This window comes from Heptranchias perlo, chromosome 11 (assembly GCF_035084215.1).
Source record: "Heptranchias perlo isolate sHepPer1 chromosome 11, sHepPer1.hap1, whole genome shotgun sequence".
Lineage (NCBI taxonomy): Eukaryota > Metazoa > Chordata > Chondrichthyes > Hexanchiformes > Hexanchidae > Heptranchias > Heptranchias perlo.
The window spans coordinates 52,995,527-53,013,126 of record NC_090335.1 but is presented as its reverse complement, the minus strand read 5'-3'; the positions used below and the strand labels follow the sequence as shown (position 1 = coordinate 53,013,126).

General features: G+C 41.7%; 1 protein-coding gene across 7 annotated transcripts in view; it reads right to left on the bottom strand.

Annotated features, from left to right (window-relative positions):
- LOC137327343 (capZ-interacting protein-like) overlaps positions 1-17,031 on the bottom strand; it is a 77,392-nt gene extending 60,361 nt beyond the window's left edge. For 2 of the 7 annotated variants that reach the window (XM_067993040.1, XM_067993044.1), the window contains exons 1-2: positions 16,578-16,654; positions 1,796-1,857 (exon numbers count right to left, since the gene is read on the bottom strand). The gene's annotated coding sequence lies outside the window, so the exon portion shown is untranslated. Of the gene's footprint in view, positions 1-1,795; positions 5,494-16,577; positions 16,655-16,881 lie in introns of those variants that run through there. The other 5 variants (XM_067993038.1, XM_067993043.1, XM_067993039.1 and 2 more) reach the window with 4 other exon arrangements.
- Between the last annotated feature and the right edge of the window lie 569 nt (positions 17,032-17,600).

The window sequence follows — 17,600 nt, the reverse complement described above, 5'->3', positions numbered from 1 at the left end:
TGGATCATCCACTCGGCACTTCTGACTGAAGATGGTTGCAAACGCTTCAGCCTTGTCTTTTGCACTCACGTGCTGGACTCCGCCATCATTGAGGATGGGGATGTTTGCAGAGCCTCCTCCTCCCGTTAGTTGTTTAATTGTCCACCACCATTCATGACTGGATGTGGCAGGACTGCAGAGCTTTGATCTGATCCGTTGGTTGTGGAATCGCTTAGCTCTGTCTATAGCATGTTGCTTCCGCTGTTTAGCATGCATGTCGTCCTGAGTTGTAGCTTCACCAGGTTGGCACCTCATTTTTAGGTACGCCTGGTGCTGCTCCTGGCATGCTCTTCTACACTCCTCATTGAACCAGGGTTGATCCCCTGGCTTGTTGGTAATGGTAGAGTGAGGAATATGCCGGGCCATGAGGTTACAGATTGTGCTGGAATACAATTCTGCTGCTGCTGGTGGCCCACAGCGCCTCATGGATGACCAGTTTTGTTCTGCTAGATCTGTTCTGAATCTATCCCATTTAGCACGGTGGTAGTGCCACACAACACGTTGGATGGCGTCCTCAGTGCGAAGATGGGACTTCATCTCCACGAGGACTGTGCAGTGGTTACTCCTACCAATACTGTCATGGACAGATGCATTTGCGACAGGTAGATTGGTGAGGACGAGGTCAAGTAAGTTTTTCCCTTGTGTTGGTTCGCTCACCACCTGCCGCAGGCCCAGTCTGGCAGCTATTTCCTTCAGGACTCAGCCAGCTCAGTCAGTCATGGTGCTACCGAGCCACTCTTGGTGATGGACATTGAAGTCCCCCACCCAGAGTACATTTTGTGCCCTTGCTACCCTCAGTGCTTCCTCCAAGTGGTGCTCAACATGGAGGAGGACTGATTCATCAGCTGAGGGAGGACGGTAGGTGGTAATCAGCAGGAGGTTTCCTTGCCCATGTTTAACCTGATGCCATGAGATTTCATGGGGTCCAGAGTCAATGTTGAGGACTCCCAGGGCCACTCCCTCCTGACTGTATATCACTGTACCGCCACCTCTGGTGGGTCTGTCTTGCTAGTGGGACATACCCAGGGATGGTGATGGAAGAGTCTGGGACGTTGGCTGAAAGGTTTGATTCTGTGAGTATGGCTATGTCAGGCTGTTGCTTGACTAGTCTGTGGGACAGCTCTCCCAATTTTGGCACAAGTCCCCAGATGTTAGTAAGGAGGACCTTGCAGGGTCGACTGGGCTTGGTTTGCCGTTGTCGTGTCCGGTGCCTAGTGGTCCGATGCCGGGTGGTCCGTCCGGTTTTATTCTTATTATGACTTTTTTTAGCGAGATTTTACAACTGAGTGGCTTGCTGGGCCATTTCAGAGGGCAATTAAGAATCAACCACATTGCTGTGGGTCTGGAGTCACATATAGGCCAGACCGGGTCAGGACGGCAGGTTTCCTTCCCTAAAGGACATTAGTGAACCAGATGGGTTTTTACGACAATCCGGTAGTTTCATGGCCATCATTACTGATACTAGTATTTTAATTCCAGATTTTATTTAATTAATTGAATTTAATTAATTAATTGAATTTAAATTCGTGGCAGGATTTGAACTCATGACTGTGGATTTTCGTCCAGGCCTCTGGATTACTAGTCCAGTAACATAACCACTATGCTACCGTACCCATGATGAGATCTATGATGGGAACAGCCCTGGAAAAGACAATGAATTAAAGTTTTTACCAGATTAATCTCTGACGTAAAGATCTGTCCAAATGAGCACCCGCAGTAACAGCAACCCTCACCACAATGAAGCAGATTTACTTACCCTTATCCTGATAGTCTTTTTGGTTAAAAAGAGGAGGCACCAAAAATTGACTGGATCTTATCCTGGTAAAACATGAATCAAAATTAATGATCAGCAAGACACTGTGGTCAAATAATTTGGGAGCAAGAAGGAATGATTTAGTATTGCAAAAGAAACTCTGCTTTTAGGTAAGGTATCATCTGATTTGGATCAAAGACAAAAACGTACAACATAAAGTGTTCTGGACACGTAGATTAATGAGTTCCTTGTGTTGCTTTTCAGCTGATTGATGCTCAGCAATGTTAAAGGCTTTGAGTCACATTTTCCAACTTTGGGATCCATGTACCACAGTGTACTTAGGTAATATCCTGATGTATTGCTGGTCTGTTGAGCAGCACTTAGACCATACAAGCTGTTGCACATTATACTGCATTAGAGAAATATGGCATTGGATGCATCAGCTTGCAATTACTGGAGCTCTCCATCTGTGGCAAAGAGTTAACTATAAAACCCCTCACCTTCAAGCTGTTCAGGTATTAATACTAGTGCAAAATGTGAAACTAACATGCTGATGTACCAACACCAGTATCTTAAAGGAGTCATTGTCATGAAAATCTGACAAGCAGCTGTATCTAGTGTTCACTGAGTCAGTATCATGGAGATTCAGTCCAAATCTTTTTGGATTTTTGCAAATTTTTGAACATAAGAAGTAGTAGTAATGCAAGACTGACCTTATCCAGCCACCTTGGAGTCAGATTGGCAGCAAACCATCGAAAAACATTCAGAGGGAAAGGGAGAGATGGAAACATTGCTGGTTGCAAGAATGCCTGAAAGTGGAAAATATCTAAAAATTGCTAACATATCATTGGTACTTATACATAATGGAAGCTGTAATCAAAGGAAAAATAACATGAAGCAAAAGATAGAATAAAGGACTCAGCACCAACATAGGAGCAGGAATGAAGATTTAAAAAACAGTGGGCTATAGTCTGCTGTCATGAACGGCCATGTAGGAATGTTGAAGAATCATTTCCATTAGTAACATCAAGGTGTTATAGTCTTTGATTCATTTACCCTTTTTACTCTAGATGTTTTTTTACTTCTATCAGACTACTCTTGTAGGTATGCACTCTGTATTCTTGTGAATGTTTATACTTGGCTTGTTATGTGGCATGCCCAGCGTAACATTAAAAAAAAACCTTCTTTAGATTGCTTTAACTACTGGTTCCTCCACATGTTCCTCTTTGTATTCAGAAAGTGTATTCATAAATGCGGTAACCTTCCATGGAATCCCACACTCACCTGACGAAGAAGAAAGCCTCCGAAAGCTTGTGATTTTCAAATAAAACAGTTGGACTATAACCTGGTGTTGTAAGATTCCTTACATTTATTCAGAAAGTAGCAGAACGATGCTATACCAGAGCTTGTTTTAGGCTTTAACTGGTAAACAAATTTCAACAGTACTAAACAAATGAATAAATAGCAGCATAACATATATTTTCACAGCAGTTGTTAAACTTTGCTAACACCTTATATGTAATAGAAAATGATAAATAGTTTGTAACTCTATGCTAAACTAATAGTAATCAACCTTCTTATGCAGTGAGTAACCTTTGTTCCCTGCCACAAACTCCGCTCTCTTGCCACTGATTCCATTCGCCTCCCCAGCCATTCTCTCAGGCTGAACCAGACCATCTGTAATCTCAGAATCTTGCTCAATCCTGAGCTGAGCTTTAAACCCCAAATCCTCAATTCCATTTACCTGCCTTTAATCCATATCCCTTGATACCCTTATCTATCAAAAATCTTGGTCTTGACTCTGACTTTCTGTACATCTCCTCCTCCCTTCGCCCATCCATTGCTCGCAGATCTTTCAGTCATCTAAGCCCCACTGTGTGGAATTCCCTCCCTAGATTTCTCTGCCTCTCTCAACTCTTTTTAACAACCTCTTTAAAACCCATCTTGTGGACCAAACATTCACTTACTCCTCCTGGTCTCTCGCTCTACCTGGATTAGCATCCATTTTCCTTATGCCTATCTGTGACGCTCGTTGGGATTTTTCTTATTTTTAAGGTTCCATATCAATGTAAATTGTTATTGTACTGAAGTGGCTGCCAAGATTAGGTGCAATAATCCTGGAATGGGACACTAGTTAACCAAGAAGTGATTTGAAACAGAGACCTGGATGATGCAAAGAGAGCAAATGCCTGAGAATACAAGAATTAATATCGCAATAGTATACCCTAGTTGAATATTTTTTTCGAAAACTGGATTTTACATTAAAGTTGCTTCATAATGGTACGGTAGTGTATTGGTTATGTTACTGGACTAGTAATCAAAAAACCTGGACAAATAATCTGAAGAACATGAATTCAAATCCCACTGTGGCTGTTTGAGAATTTTGAATTCAGTTCAATAAGACTGCAACTAAAAAGGTGGTATCAGTAAGAGTGACCATGGAGCTGTCGGATTCTCATAAAAACCCAACTGGTTCACTAATGCCCTTTAGCGAAGGAAACCTGCCGTCCTTACCCGGTCTGGCTTATATGTGACTCCAGTCCCACACCAACGTAGTTGATTCTTAAATACCTTCTCAAGTGACTACTCAGTTGTATCAAACCACTACAGGTGGTTCAAGAAGGCGGCCCACCACCACGTTCTCAGGGCAATGAGGGATAGGCAATAAATGCTGGCCTTGCCAGTGATGCCTTATCCAGAGAATTAATTAAAAAGAATAAGAAATTTCCCTAGCAACACATGTTTGTTCATTCAAATTCTTCCCAGACTCCTCAGGCCTATGGTCTTACACAGGAATTGATAGATGAGAAAAGTCCATCTAGTTTGCCTTCTACCATCCTGGCAGTTGCATGATACAATGATAATGGAGTTGTTGACTAATCATAGCAATCAATCTCTATCAATTAGTCTACAATAGACCCAGAAATGACACAAGTAATACCCCAGTGGTGGAGAGCTTTGGGAACTCTCAGGCATGCTACACTTACCACATATCATGTTTCAAATTACTCATACACTGTATCCCAAAATGTTATTTTCTGAAAGAGATCTACCTAATTTGAATGTGAAAGAATCAATACAAACTGTCTAGTGATTCTGTTCCATAGATGGACCGCTCACTCACTGAAATATTATTTCCACAGATTAGTTTTGAATTTACCTCTCTGCAAGCGTCCTCTGATTCTACTGTTCTGGACAAAGTGAAATAACTTGTCATGGTTTCTTTATCCAGTCCCTTTAGAATCCTAAAAACAGCAATCATATCAACTCTCTACCATTTCTTTTCAAGTGAGATCATGCCCAATTTACATAATCGCTCCTCATAATCCAATCCCTCGATCCCCTCAATAATTCTGGTTACTCTCTTCCGTATCCTTTCAATAGCTGCAATATCATTTTTGTACTGTGGCAACCAGAACTGTACACTGTATTCTAAGTGCAGTCGCACCAATGATTTATAAAGTGGCAAGATTACCTTACTATTTTGGCTCAATATTGACCATTTAATAATCCCAACATCTGATTTGCTTTACCCACTGCCACCAAGCATTACTTAAGAGAATTGTTACAGACTTAGTTCAACTTATTTGAAAATGCCAACTTTACTGATGCTGAGGTAGTCTGGAAGCTTTTGTTGTTAATTGTAAAAAAATTGGACTCAATACAAGAAATGTGTTTAGCTAAGAATGGAAACCAATCTTCAGTTGAGTTAAACACATTCAATATGCATTGGGCTTGAATTTTAATCTGTGTTGAAAGGCCAAATTAAATTAATAAATCCTGAATATGTTACCTCCTATTTTCTCTATTTATGTATTGTAAAAATAAAGCTCCAGTATGCCTACATCAAAGAAAGTTCTGTTTTCATAAATATTAAACAGTTCATGTCAATTTCCGTCATTTTCTTTGGAATGTTCAATCTAACATTTCCTGTGAAATTGAGTGGTGACATTTCTTTCCCTTTATAAATATCTTGTACCCACTGTATCAAACTTAATAGTTGTATTAGAGCTATTTTGATTTTAACCTCCATCCATTTGGATCACCGAGTTTCCTGTTGAAATAAATAGGAAACAGACTATTGTAAGTTGTCATTTGTTAATAGCATGATTACATCAGCAAATAAGCTACAAGCTGAACCATGGATCGTGTGTATTTAAACAGTAAAAATACAGCTCTAAATATTGCTGGAGGTTGTTGCCAAAATGGAAAAAATCTTAACTTTACATACATCCAAAGCACACATCCTGTGGCACCAAACCAGGGCACTGAATTTCAAAAGGGTATTTGTGACTTACAGCTTTTCCTCAAGCAGGAATTATAACTTGGTCCTCAGCGGGAGGAAAGATGCAGAATTTTTGGAAGGTAAAAAACCCAGTTGTGTTTTGATGGAAATATTTGGGATCTACTTTGCCATGTGCTATTTTCGGAATGTCCCCACCGTGCAAATCATAAATTTGTGTAAATGAATTAAACCATTGCAAAACTTATGTAATAAGCATATGTGGGCTATTAATTGAGGAAGTTATGTCCCATTCCATTAGGAATTTTTATAATTCAAAGAACACAGCCGTAAGCATAATATAGTGAAATTACATAAACTATATAATAAAATGCATATATCACACACATGCTTACCTATAAAGTGAAATATATAATATACTTAATTCCATATATCATGCAGTAACAATATGAGTACACTACATGATCAAACGAATATACTACACAGTCAGATTGCACAGAACATATCAACTCATACCTGTCCACATGACAACCTAGGTTCTCTGATGGGAATATCTAATTTTTACACAGAATCACTACCCTATATTTTTCTTTTGTTGTAGTTACTGCCAGAATGGCTATTGGTCGGTTCTAAACAGATACAAATGGAAGTGGACTGTTTTCATGCAATTTTCCATGGTCAGCTCATTTGCATAACTTCAGGTATCGATACGGCTGGAGCCAAAGACTAGTGTTGGGAGAAGGAAACTGCATGTCGCCCGGTTTTTTAGGCATTACATGGCCTTCTAAGGACCCAAAATGGCGTCCGGAATGTGCACGCACACTTCTAGCATGATGTGTGCTGGACGCCATCTTGGTAAAGGCGTTTGCGCACATGCAGATAACGAACGCTGGCAGCATGTAAAGTAGGGAGAATATGCGGTAGATCAGTGTGCAACGCTGATTTAAAGGGACAAATGCAATTTTGGAACTCAACGCTCCAGCCAACGCACTGTCTTAAACCTTGCACAGCTGAACAAGTCAAACAGCATGGAGGAGCCCCCACCAATGTTATTTAAAGGGATCATGCAGGTTAGTTAAGAACATAAGAACATAAGAAATATGTGGGTGATGGGGGGGTGTAGTGCGTGGAGCAGTGGATGTGGCTAGTGGTGCAGTTGGTAGGAGATGCCACTTGACAGTTGACCTCACTCACCTTGACCACTCGTGTCAAAGTATTGAACTTCTTCCTGCACTGCATCCATGTTAGTGGTGCTATGCACCTGGCATTGACTTCATCCCCTCCTGCCTCCCACTGCCTTGGAAGTATATGTCTGGAGGGCCTCTTGCCCTCCTTCAGATATAGGATGCCCCTCCTTCCATCCACCTCTTGCACCAAGACCTCTAGTGCATCATCAGAGAACCTTGGTGCATGCTCTCTCACAGGCATGGTACAAACTCAGATCAGCAGATTGGAGAGGTCTGGCATGCAGTTCGGAAGATGTGGGATTTAGTAGTGTGCAGCCTTTATTCGATGTTTTAACATAACTCAATAGTTTGGAAACATAGGGATGGACCTGCATCTGTGTTTTACGTGTGCGATGTCTGATTTCCGTGCAGACCCATAGGTTATATTTTGCAACTAAGAGGTGCAGGCTGCCTTCAAATGATGCTACTCGCGGTATTGGGGCCCCCCCTGCTGGTGAGCAGCCATTCAACAGCACAGCTAGGCTTGGCTGCTCACAGCTGTCAGGTAAATCACAGGCAGCATGAATGTTACATGCTGCCTGCATCTCAACAACCAGGCGCGGGTTAATCGCGCACTATGACCCCTGCGCCCGGTTTCGAGGGTTATCCTATATAACCCCCCTGTATGTAAAATTTGAAGCAATGGGAACAAATAAAAGTGGAGCATCACAACAAGGGAACAAAAATTCTGGAAGCCTTTCAAAAGCGTCGGAAGACATCGCAACCCATTATCAGTCTTTGATGGAGAAATCTAAGAAGATCCAGGCAATAATGAGGGGAAAGTTGCAGGCATCAGTCTGCAGGCAAGTAACTGACAGTCCTGCACCTGGCCCCCGGTTTGATGCCTGCTAACGTGGAGGTGGTTCTATTTGAGTTGCGTTCAAGAAGGTTTATCCTCTATGCCACTCCATGGCACCATATCCATCAGTCAGCATTGAAGTATTCCTGCAAGGAGGTGGAACCATGCTCCAGGCCACAGCTGACCATTATTATCATTAACCCAGCTGTGCTGCCTAGTAGCTGCAGGTATCCTTGTAAAGGATGGAACAGCGCTGCATCTGCCAATTTGTGACCCAGACCCTGGCAAGACAGTTCCCTGTGGTCATTGGCAGGTAGATGTGCTAAGCCCTGCAGAAATGGTTGGTGGCATTTTGGAATATGCAGCCAATTGGGCAACACCGACTCTTGACACGCCTTCTTTCATGCAGTGCCACTGAAAGCAGGATATATTGTAATTGGGGGTGCTTCCAAGGAAGCTATTTCATCTACTGTCTCATTTCATCTACTTTTTCTTTCATAAAACAAACGCTGTGCTTCTTACAGGTGGCCACCAGGGCCACCTAAAAAAAAATCTCAGAACAAATTTAATAGTGGCCCAGGCACAGACGCAAATCGGGCATGGGCTGTCGCACCACAAAATTAATCATCGTTACGCACGTTTCACACCTGTAAAAGGGGTGCAATGATGTTGAATTTAGACCTCACTGTTGTATCAGATAAGGAGTATAAATACAGATTACAGTGCTGCAAAGATGTACAAAATGTTCAATTTTCAAATATTCTACTTTATATTAGTTGCATTAGGGTGTCAGAAATTTAAGTTATGAGCAAAGATGAAGGAAGTTGGACTTGTTTTCTTTGGGGGGAAAAAAAAAGACTTTAATGTGACCTTTTTAGAATTTTCAAGATCATGACGGGGTTACGTAAAGTTGATTCTAGCAAATTGTTCACTATGGCGAAAGGTTTAAATGCCAAGAAACTCAAATTAAAAATTAGAAAGTTAGAAGTCAAGTTTGGTGGAACCTTTTTTTTACACAAAGGGTCATAGGCTTGTGGAACAAGTTACCAAGGAAAGCCACTGAAACAGGCAGTAGAAATGCTAAGAAAGCAAAGAGGTGGGATTTATCTATCAAAAAGGAGTGATATGGCTTTTTTCCTATTGCTAAAAATTCTTATGCTCTTCCATGTTTATTTTAAAGTCAACTTCTCTTTGAAATCAAATTTATATTAAATTTATAAGCATTTTTCATCTGTTACATGGTTTCTTTACGGTGCAATAAAAATTGCTAAGTTTTGTTTGTGTAGTATTGTTAATATTTTGCAAAACATTGTGTAAGAGTAAAAGTGGATCTGTAGATGCAATGACTCACTGGCTTAATTTGTACAATTTCCTGCCTTAGCTTTCCCAGGGGAAGAAAATAGAAGTCACATGTAATTCAGTTATTGAGAAAGGCAAGCTAACTGTTAAGTGTTGTAAATGCACACATCCTGTTGGCTTGTGAGGGTTGGAGAGTCAGAGTGATACTTTTGAGAGAGCTACATCAAAACAGGATATCAGTTAAGAACAGAGATGCAATGCTCAGGCAAATTTGCAAAGGAGGAAGAACTCACAGGAAATGACTGCTCCGTTCGAACACTGATTTCGATCTGTTGAAATGTGGTGATATGAAGGAACTAGATAGTGCGATTGGTTAGATATTGACCTTTTACCTCTGAGACCTGCGTTCAAATTTAGTCCAGGCTGATTGGACATGTCTCCTGTCTGTTGCCTGCAAGGTTCCTTTATAAAATGAGTTTGAGCATAAAATGAGTTTGAGCATAAAATGAGTTTCAAATATGGACCTACAGCACCAAGCTGTCTCTAATTTAACACTAATTGGAAATTTCATTCAAAGATGTAAAATTACAAAGCAATATTGATAGATTAGGTGAATGGGCAAAACTGTGGCAAATGGAATTCAATGTAGACAAATGTGAGGTCATCCACTTTGGATCAAAAAAGGATAGAACAGGGTACTTTCTAAATGGTAAAAAGTTAAAAACAGTAGATGTCCAAAGGGACCTAGGGGTACAGGTACATAGATCATTGAAGTGTCATGAACAGGTGCAGAAAATAATCAATAAGGTTAATGGAATGCTGGCCTTTATATCTAGAGGACTGGAGTACAAGGGGGCAGAAGTTATGCTGCAGCTATGCAAAATCCTGGTTAGACCGCACCTGGAGTACTGTGAGCAGTTCTGGGCACCGCACCTTCGGAAGGACATATTGGCCTTGGAGGGAGTGCAGCGTAGGTTTACTAGAATGATATCCGGACTTCAAGGGTTAAGTTACGGGGAGAGATTACACAAATTGGGGTTGTATTCTTTAGAGTTTAGAAGGTTAAGGGGTGATCTGATCGAAGTTTATAAGATATTAAGGGGAACAGATAGGGTGGATAGAGAGAAACTATTTCTGCTGGTTGTGGGATTCTAGGAGTAGGAGGCACAGTCTAAAAATTAGAGCCAGACCTTTCAGGAGCGAGATTAGAAAACATTTCTACACACAAAGGGTGGTAGAAGTTTGGAACTCTCTTCCACAAACGGCAATTGATACTAGCTCAATTGCTAAATTTAAATGTGAGATAGATAGCTTTTTGGCAACCAAAGGTATTAAGGGATATGGGCCAAAGGCGGGTATATGGAGTTAGATCACAGATCAGCCATGATCTTATCAAATGGTGGAGCAGGCACGAGGGGCTGAATGGCCTACTCCTGTTCCTATGTTGGTAGTGGAAAATTTGTCACACTGGTGCAGTAAAATTACAAAGCAATATTGATAGATTAGGTGAATGGGCAAAACTGTGGCAAATGGAATTCAATGTAGACAAATGTGAGGTCATCCACTTTGGATCAAAAAAGGATAGAACAGGGTACTTTCTAAATGGTAAAAAGTTAAAAACAGTAGATATCCAAAGGGACCTAGGGGTACAGGTACATCGATCATTGAAGTGTCATGAACAGGTGCAGAAAATAATCAATAAGGTTAATGGAATGCTGGCCTTTATATCTAGAGAACTGGAGTACAAGGGGGCAGAAGTTATGCTGCAGGTTGGAGCTGAGACACGTTGAGGCAGAGTAAAGGAAGGATGAAAATGGTCTTCAGCGGTAACCCAAATAAAGAACTGACAGCCCATTTTACATTTGAAATCAATGGAAAAGAAAATCGAGCAGGGTGTAAAATGGGCTGTCCATTCACTATCACCCATTTTGCCCTACCGCCAAACACCAATTTCATCGCCCTTTACCCATATCTAACCTGGGAGTGCTCAATACTGAAAATGGGTACTTTAAAATTGGAAGTTTTCCATTTCCCAGCACAAGCATCTCACCTTTTTGAGCACAAAAAAGAAATATGGTGATATAGTTGTCCCAATTCTGATTATGCATGAGACAGCAAAACTACATAATGTCTCTTTTGTTACTTGTCTTACTACCTATGCCTGGGGCATTGCTGCACTTTACATGTAAGACCAAAACTTGGTTATGCAACAATTTCTATTATCTACAGAAGCGGGGAGAAATAAGGAGAGTCCCCTTCATTACGGCAGATAATAGTGGTAAAATAAAAAAGGGTAAATTTTGCTCTTTTTGGGGATAACTTTTCTTTGAGTATTTTTTCTAAATTTTAATGGCTACCAATCTAGTGTTCCTGGCGGTGGTTTACTTCCATTGAATTCAGGAAACAAATGAAACCAATAGCTGCTACACTGCATCTGAATTAATGCCAGTTTCATAGTTTTCGATCAATTAAGTTGCCTGTTAATCAGCATAACAGATGAAAAACTTATGAAGCCAGCTGCACATAAGCAACACTAGTGTGATAATAGCTGCATGAAAATGTTGAAAATCCTCAATAGCTTCCCTATATATAATAAGAATGTCAGTGTTCTCTCCTGCACTTTGTGAGTAAACTAGCCGCAGCTTGGCTTTTTTGTCATGATGCATACCCCAACTGGTGGTGGGTGCAGGGAACAGATGTTAACACTTCTGTTGGAATGTATGAACGTTGATAAAAGTGGGTTAATTAGTGCCAGAATAACTTAATTAATATAGATTATGGTGGAACTTGCTGTATTTACATGGCAATTTGACTTAGAACCATAGAAAAGATACAGCACAGAAAGGACCCATTCGGCCCGTGCCGGCTCGAAGAACAACCAGATGCCCATTCTAATCCCACCTTCCAGCACCTGGTCCGTAGCCCTGCAGCTTACAGTACTTTAGGTGCAGGTCCAGGTACTTTTAAAAAGAGTTGAGGGTCCCTGCCTCTACCACAAATTCGGGCAGCGAATTCCATACAACCACCACCCTCTGGGTAAAAAAGTTTTTCCTCATGTCCCCTCTAATCCTTCCGCCAATCAGCTTAAATCTATGTCCTCTAGTTCTTGAACTCTCCGCTAGGGGAAATAGGTACTTCCTGTCTACTCTATCTGGGCCCCTCATAATTTTGTACACCTCAATCAAGTCTCCCTTCAGCCTCCTCTGCTCCAAGGAAAAAAAACCCATTTATCCAATCTCTTATCGTAGCTGCAATTTTCAAGCCCTGGCAACATTCTTGTAAATCTTCTCTGGCACTCTCTCCAGAGCAATTACCTCCTTCCTGTAATGTGGTGACCGGAACTGCGCACAATACCCCAGCTGTAGCCTTACCAGCATTTTATACAGTTCCATCGTTACATCCCCGCTTTTGTATTCTATACCTCGGCTAATAACGGAGAGCATTCCGTATGCCTTCTTCACAACCTTATCTACCTGTACTGCCACCTTCAGGGACCTGTGCACATGCACTCCAATGTCTCTCACTTCCTCTGCACCTCTCAATATATTCTCATTTACTGCGTATTCCCTTTTACTGTCTGCCCTCCCTAAGTGCATTACCCCACACTTCTCCGAGTTGAACTCCATTTGCCACTTTTCCGTCCATTCCACCAACCCATTGATATCTTCTTGGAATCTACAGCTATCCTCTTCACTATCAACTACATAGCCAATTTTTGTGTCATCTGCAAATTTGCCAATCATGCCCCCTACATTCAAGTCCAAATCATTAATATATACCACAAACAGCAAGGGACCCAACACTGAGCCCTGTAGCACACCACTGGAAACGGATTTCTATTCGCAAAGACATCCATCGACTTTTACCCTTTGTTTCCTGTTACTGAGCTAATTTTGGATCCAATTCGCCACATTTCCCTGTATCCCATGGGCTTTTACCTTTCTGACCAGTCTGCCTTACTAAAATCCATGTAGACAACATCCACTGCTCTACCCTCATCAATCCTCCTTGTCACTTCCTCAAAGAATTGAATCAGATTTGTAAGGCATGACCTTCCCTGAACAAATTCATGCTGACTATCCCTGATTAAACCATGCCTTTCCAAGTGACAGTTTATCCTATTTCTCAGTATTGATTCTAATAGTTTGCCCACCACCGAGGGAAGACTGACCGGCCTATAATTGTTCGGCATTTCCCTCGTACCCTTTTTAAACAATGGTACTACGTTTGCAGTCTTCCAGTCCTCCGGTACCTCCCCTGTGTCTAGTGAGGGTTAGAAAATGATCCTCAGAGCATCCACTATTTCCTCCCTGGCTTCCTTCAATAGCCTAGGAAACAATCCATCCGGCCCTGGTGACTTATCGACTTTCAAGGATTCCAGTCCCTCTAGTACTTCCTCTCTCGTTATGTTTACCTTATCCAATATTTCATACCTCTCCTCTTTAACTACTATGTCCGGATCATCCCTTTCCTTTTGTGAATACGGAGACAAAATATTCATTTTAAAACCCTACCCACATCCTCTGCTTCTACACACACGTTATCCTTAGCATCCCTGATAGGTCCCACCTTTTCCTTAGCTATCCTCTTGTTATTAATGTACTGATAGAACATCTTTGGGTTTTCTTTAATCTTACTAGCTAATATTTTTTCATTCCCTCTCTTTGCTTTCCTTATTTCCTTTTTTACGTCATCCCTGTACTTTCTATACTCCTCTAGGCTTTCTGCAGTATTTAGTTTTCTGTGACAGTCATACGCTTTCTTTTTCTGCTTTATCTTGCCCCGTATACTTCTAGACAACCAGGGGGCTTTAAATTTGGCAGTGCCACCCTTTTGCTTTGAGGGGATGTGTCTGCAATGTACCTGTGGAATTTCACTTTTTAGTGTCTCCCACAGGCTTGCCACTGATTTCTCCTCAAGTAGTTGTGTCCAGTCCACCTCTGCCAAATCACCTCCTAGTTCTGTAAAATTTGCCTTCCCCCAATTTAAAATGTTTACTCCTGATTTAACTCACCACCACCTTCTCAAGGGCAAATAGGGATGGACACGAAATGCCGGCCTTGCCAGCGACACCCACATCCCATGAACGAATTTTTTTAAAACTCTGTCCTTTTCCATAATAATGCTAAAACTAACTGAATTGTGGTCACTATCCCCAATATGGTCACCCACTGTCACTTCACCCACCTGCCCATCTTCATTTCCCAGGACTAAATCTAGAATTGCATCCCCTCTTGTTGGGCTTGTCATATATTGGCTAAAAAAGTTCTCCTGGACACCGATCAAGAATTTTGTGCCCTCTGTGCCCCTCACACTGTTTGAATCCCAGTTGATGTTAGGGTAGTTGAAGTCCCCTACTATTATTGCCCTCTTATTTTTGCACTCAGAAATTTGCCTACATATTTGTCCTTCTATCTTCCTTTCGCTATTCAGGGGTCTATAGTACACTCCTAGTAGTGTGACTGCCCCTTTTTTATTTCTTAGCACAACCCATATGGCCTCGATTGATGATCCATTTAGCATATCATCCCTTCTCACAACTGTAATTGATTCTTTAACCAATAATGCAACCCCCCTCCTTTTTTATCACCCACCCTATCCTGCCTGAAATCTCTATATCCAGGGATATTGAGCTGCCAATTATCCCCCTTTTTAAGCCAGGTTTCCGTTATAACAATGATATCATGCTGCCATGTGTCTATCTGTGCCCTTAGCTCATCTTCTTTGTTTGTAATACTCCTTGCATTGAAGTATATACCCTTTAACCCCGTCAAATTCCTGTGCTGAACACTATTTAACCTTTGCTTCTTTTGCCTTTCTGAGTCGCTAACTATGTCACTAACTGCTTTTCTACTTCCCGTTTCCTGGTCTGAATTTGTCCTATCTGTACCTGCCCCTTTGGCTCCCATCCTCCTGCCATACTAGTTTAAATCCTCCCCAACAGAACTAGCAAATGCCCCCGCGAGGATATTGGTCCCCGTTCTGCTTGGATGCAACCCATCCAGCTTGTACAGGGCCCGCCTTTCCCAGAATCGGTCCCAATGCCTCAGGAATTTAAACCCCTCCCTCCTACACCATCTCTCAAGCCACGCATTCATCTGGTCTATTCTCCTATTTCTGCTCTCGCTAGCACGTGGCACTGGGAGTAATCCTGAGATTACTACCTTAGAGGTCCTGTTTTTTAATTTATTTCCTAACTCCCTATATTCTGCTTGCAGGACCTCATCCCTTTTTTTTAACCAATGTCGTTGGTACAGATATGGACCACGACCTCTAACTGTTCACCCTCCCCCCTTCAGACTGTCCTGCAGCCGCTCCATGACATCCTTGACCCTAGCATCAGGAAGGCAACACACCATCCTGGAGTCATGTCTGCAGCTGCAGAAACACCTATCTTTTCCCCTATCACTATTGCTCTCCCATTCTTTTTCCTCCCCTCCTGTGCAGCTGAGTCACTCGTGGTGCCACGGTCTTGGCTCTTGCTGCATTCCCCTGATAAGCCATCTCCCCCAACAATATCCAAAGCGGAATATCTGTTTGAGAGGGAGATGGCCCCAGGGGACTCCTGCTCTACCTGCCTAGTCCTTTTACTCTGCCTGGCGGTCACCCATTTCCTTTCTGCCTGCATAATCTTTACCTGCGGTGTGACTGCCTCACTGAACGTGCTATCCACGATAATCTCAGCATCGCGGATGCTCCACAGTGAATCCATCCGCAGCTCCAAAATGCGGTTAGCCAGTAGCTGCAGCTGGACACACTTCCTGCACACATGGTTGCCAGGGACACCGATAGTGTCCATGACTTCCCACATAGCGCAAGAGGAGCATATCATGGGTGCGAGCTCTGCTATCATGACTTGCCTTAGATTAAGCTTGTTAGTTACTCACTTTAAGGAGTTTTACTCCTTTAAATTACTCTTAATTTAGAGACTGTTAACTACACTAGGGACTTTGATTCACTAAAAAAAATGCTACTTGCTATAACTAAATTAAGTTTAGATTTTTAAAAATTTAGTTTTATGCTATAAGTTACTCAGCCCACAGTCCGAAGAAAGAAGAAAACGGAAGAGATACTCACCACCAACCACCTACCTGCCTTACCTGTGACGTCGCACTGCAGTTTTGTTTTGTTGTTGCTGTGACCTGCTCTCGGTACGCTCCTCTCCGCTGACTAATCAAATGCATCTCACCTCTTACTGCACCAAATCGCCTTACTCACCAAATTCCCAATTATAGACTCTGCCGAAACCAGCCTCCATCGATAGCTGCTACTCCGTGCGTTAGCAAAACCCTTCTGAATTTATGCTCGCTGGAATGCCAATCACCTGAGTCAACCTCAGCTAACAGTAGATTACCAGTTCTAACCAGTCAGCTAATTAACTAGGTGACCAACTGCCACTTCAGGCTGCTTGTTTACCACTAACTGAAAACTGCAAGTTAAGATTAAATTTAAGTTAAATACTTGATGCCAAACTTAGTCAAATTTTAGATAAAGATCAACCCTTAAAAATCCCCTCACCCACCAAATTCCCAATTATAGACTCTGTTGAAGCCAGACTCCGTTGATAGCTGCTATTCCGTGCTCCCTCACTTATTTGTATGTGAGTAGAATTGTATCAATGCCAAAATTTAAAACTTCCAACTGTTGAAGAATGACTTTCGGCAATTGTGCAATACTGCTCTTTGTATAGTGTACTTATTAATTGTATTCATATAACCAATTGAACTGTACAATGTCCTATATTCTTTGTCAAATGGTGAATTTTTAAATTTGAACTTTGAACGCATAAGAAACTAGAGAGATAATAATTAAATATTTTTAGACAAAAAGGGGTTGCTCCTGCAGTTGTGGTCTCTGTGGGGTAGACTTCCAATCAGGCCTCTCATCAGTCAGGCAATGTGTTATTAGTACCCGCCCAACAGTTAGTGTGCTGACCTCACCTGGTTTTGTAAGATCAGCTTCACTTGTATAATGTGGGCAAGCTCCTAACACTTAATAGGCCTGGCATTGGGAACTGGTCAAATAGGAGTGGGAAATAGACTGTAAGCAGCCTGTAAATGGCTTTCTTACACGGGGTGTTGGGTACATTTAGAGAGGTGTGATCACTTAAGGGGATAAAACTATTGATAGCCTTAACAAAGATGGTAATATTTTTAATGTTTACTTAACACTTTGCCAACATTATTTGGGTAACAAAAATACCTGCCAAAACTTGGCAGTACAAATATGAAAGCAGAAAAT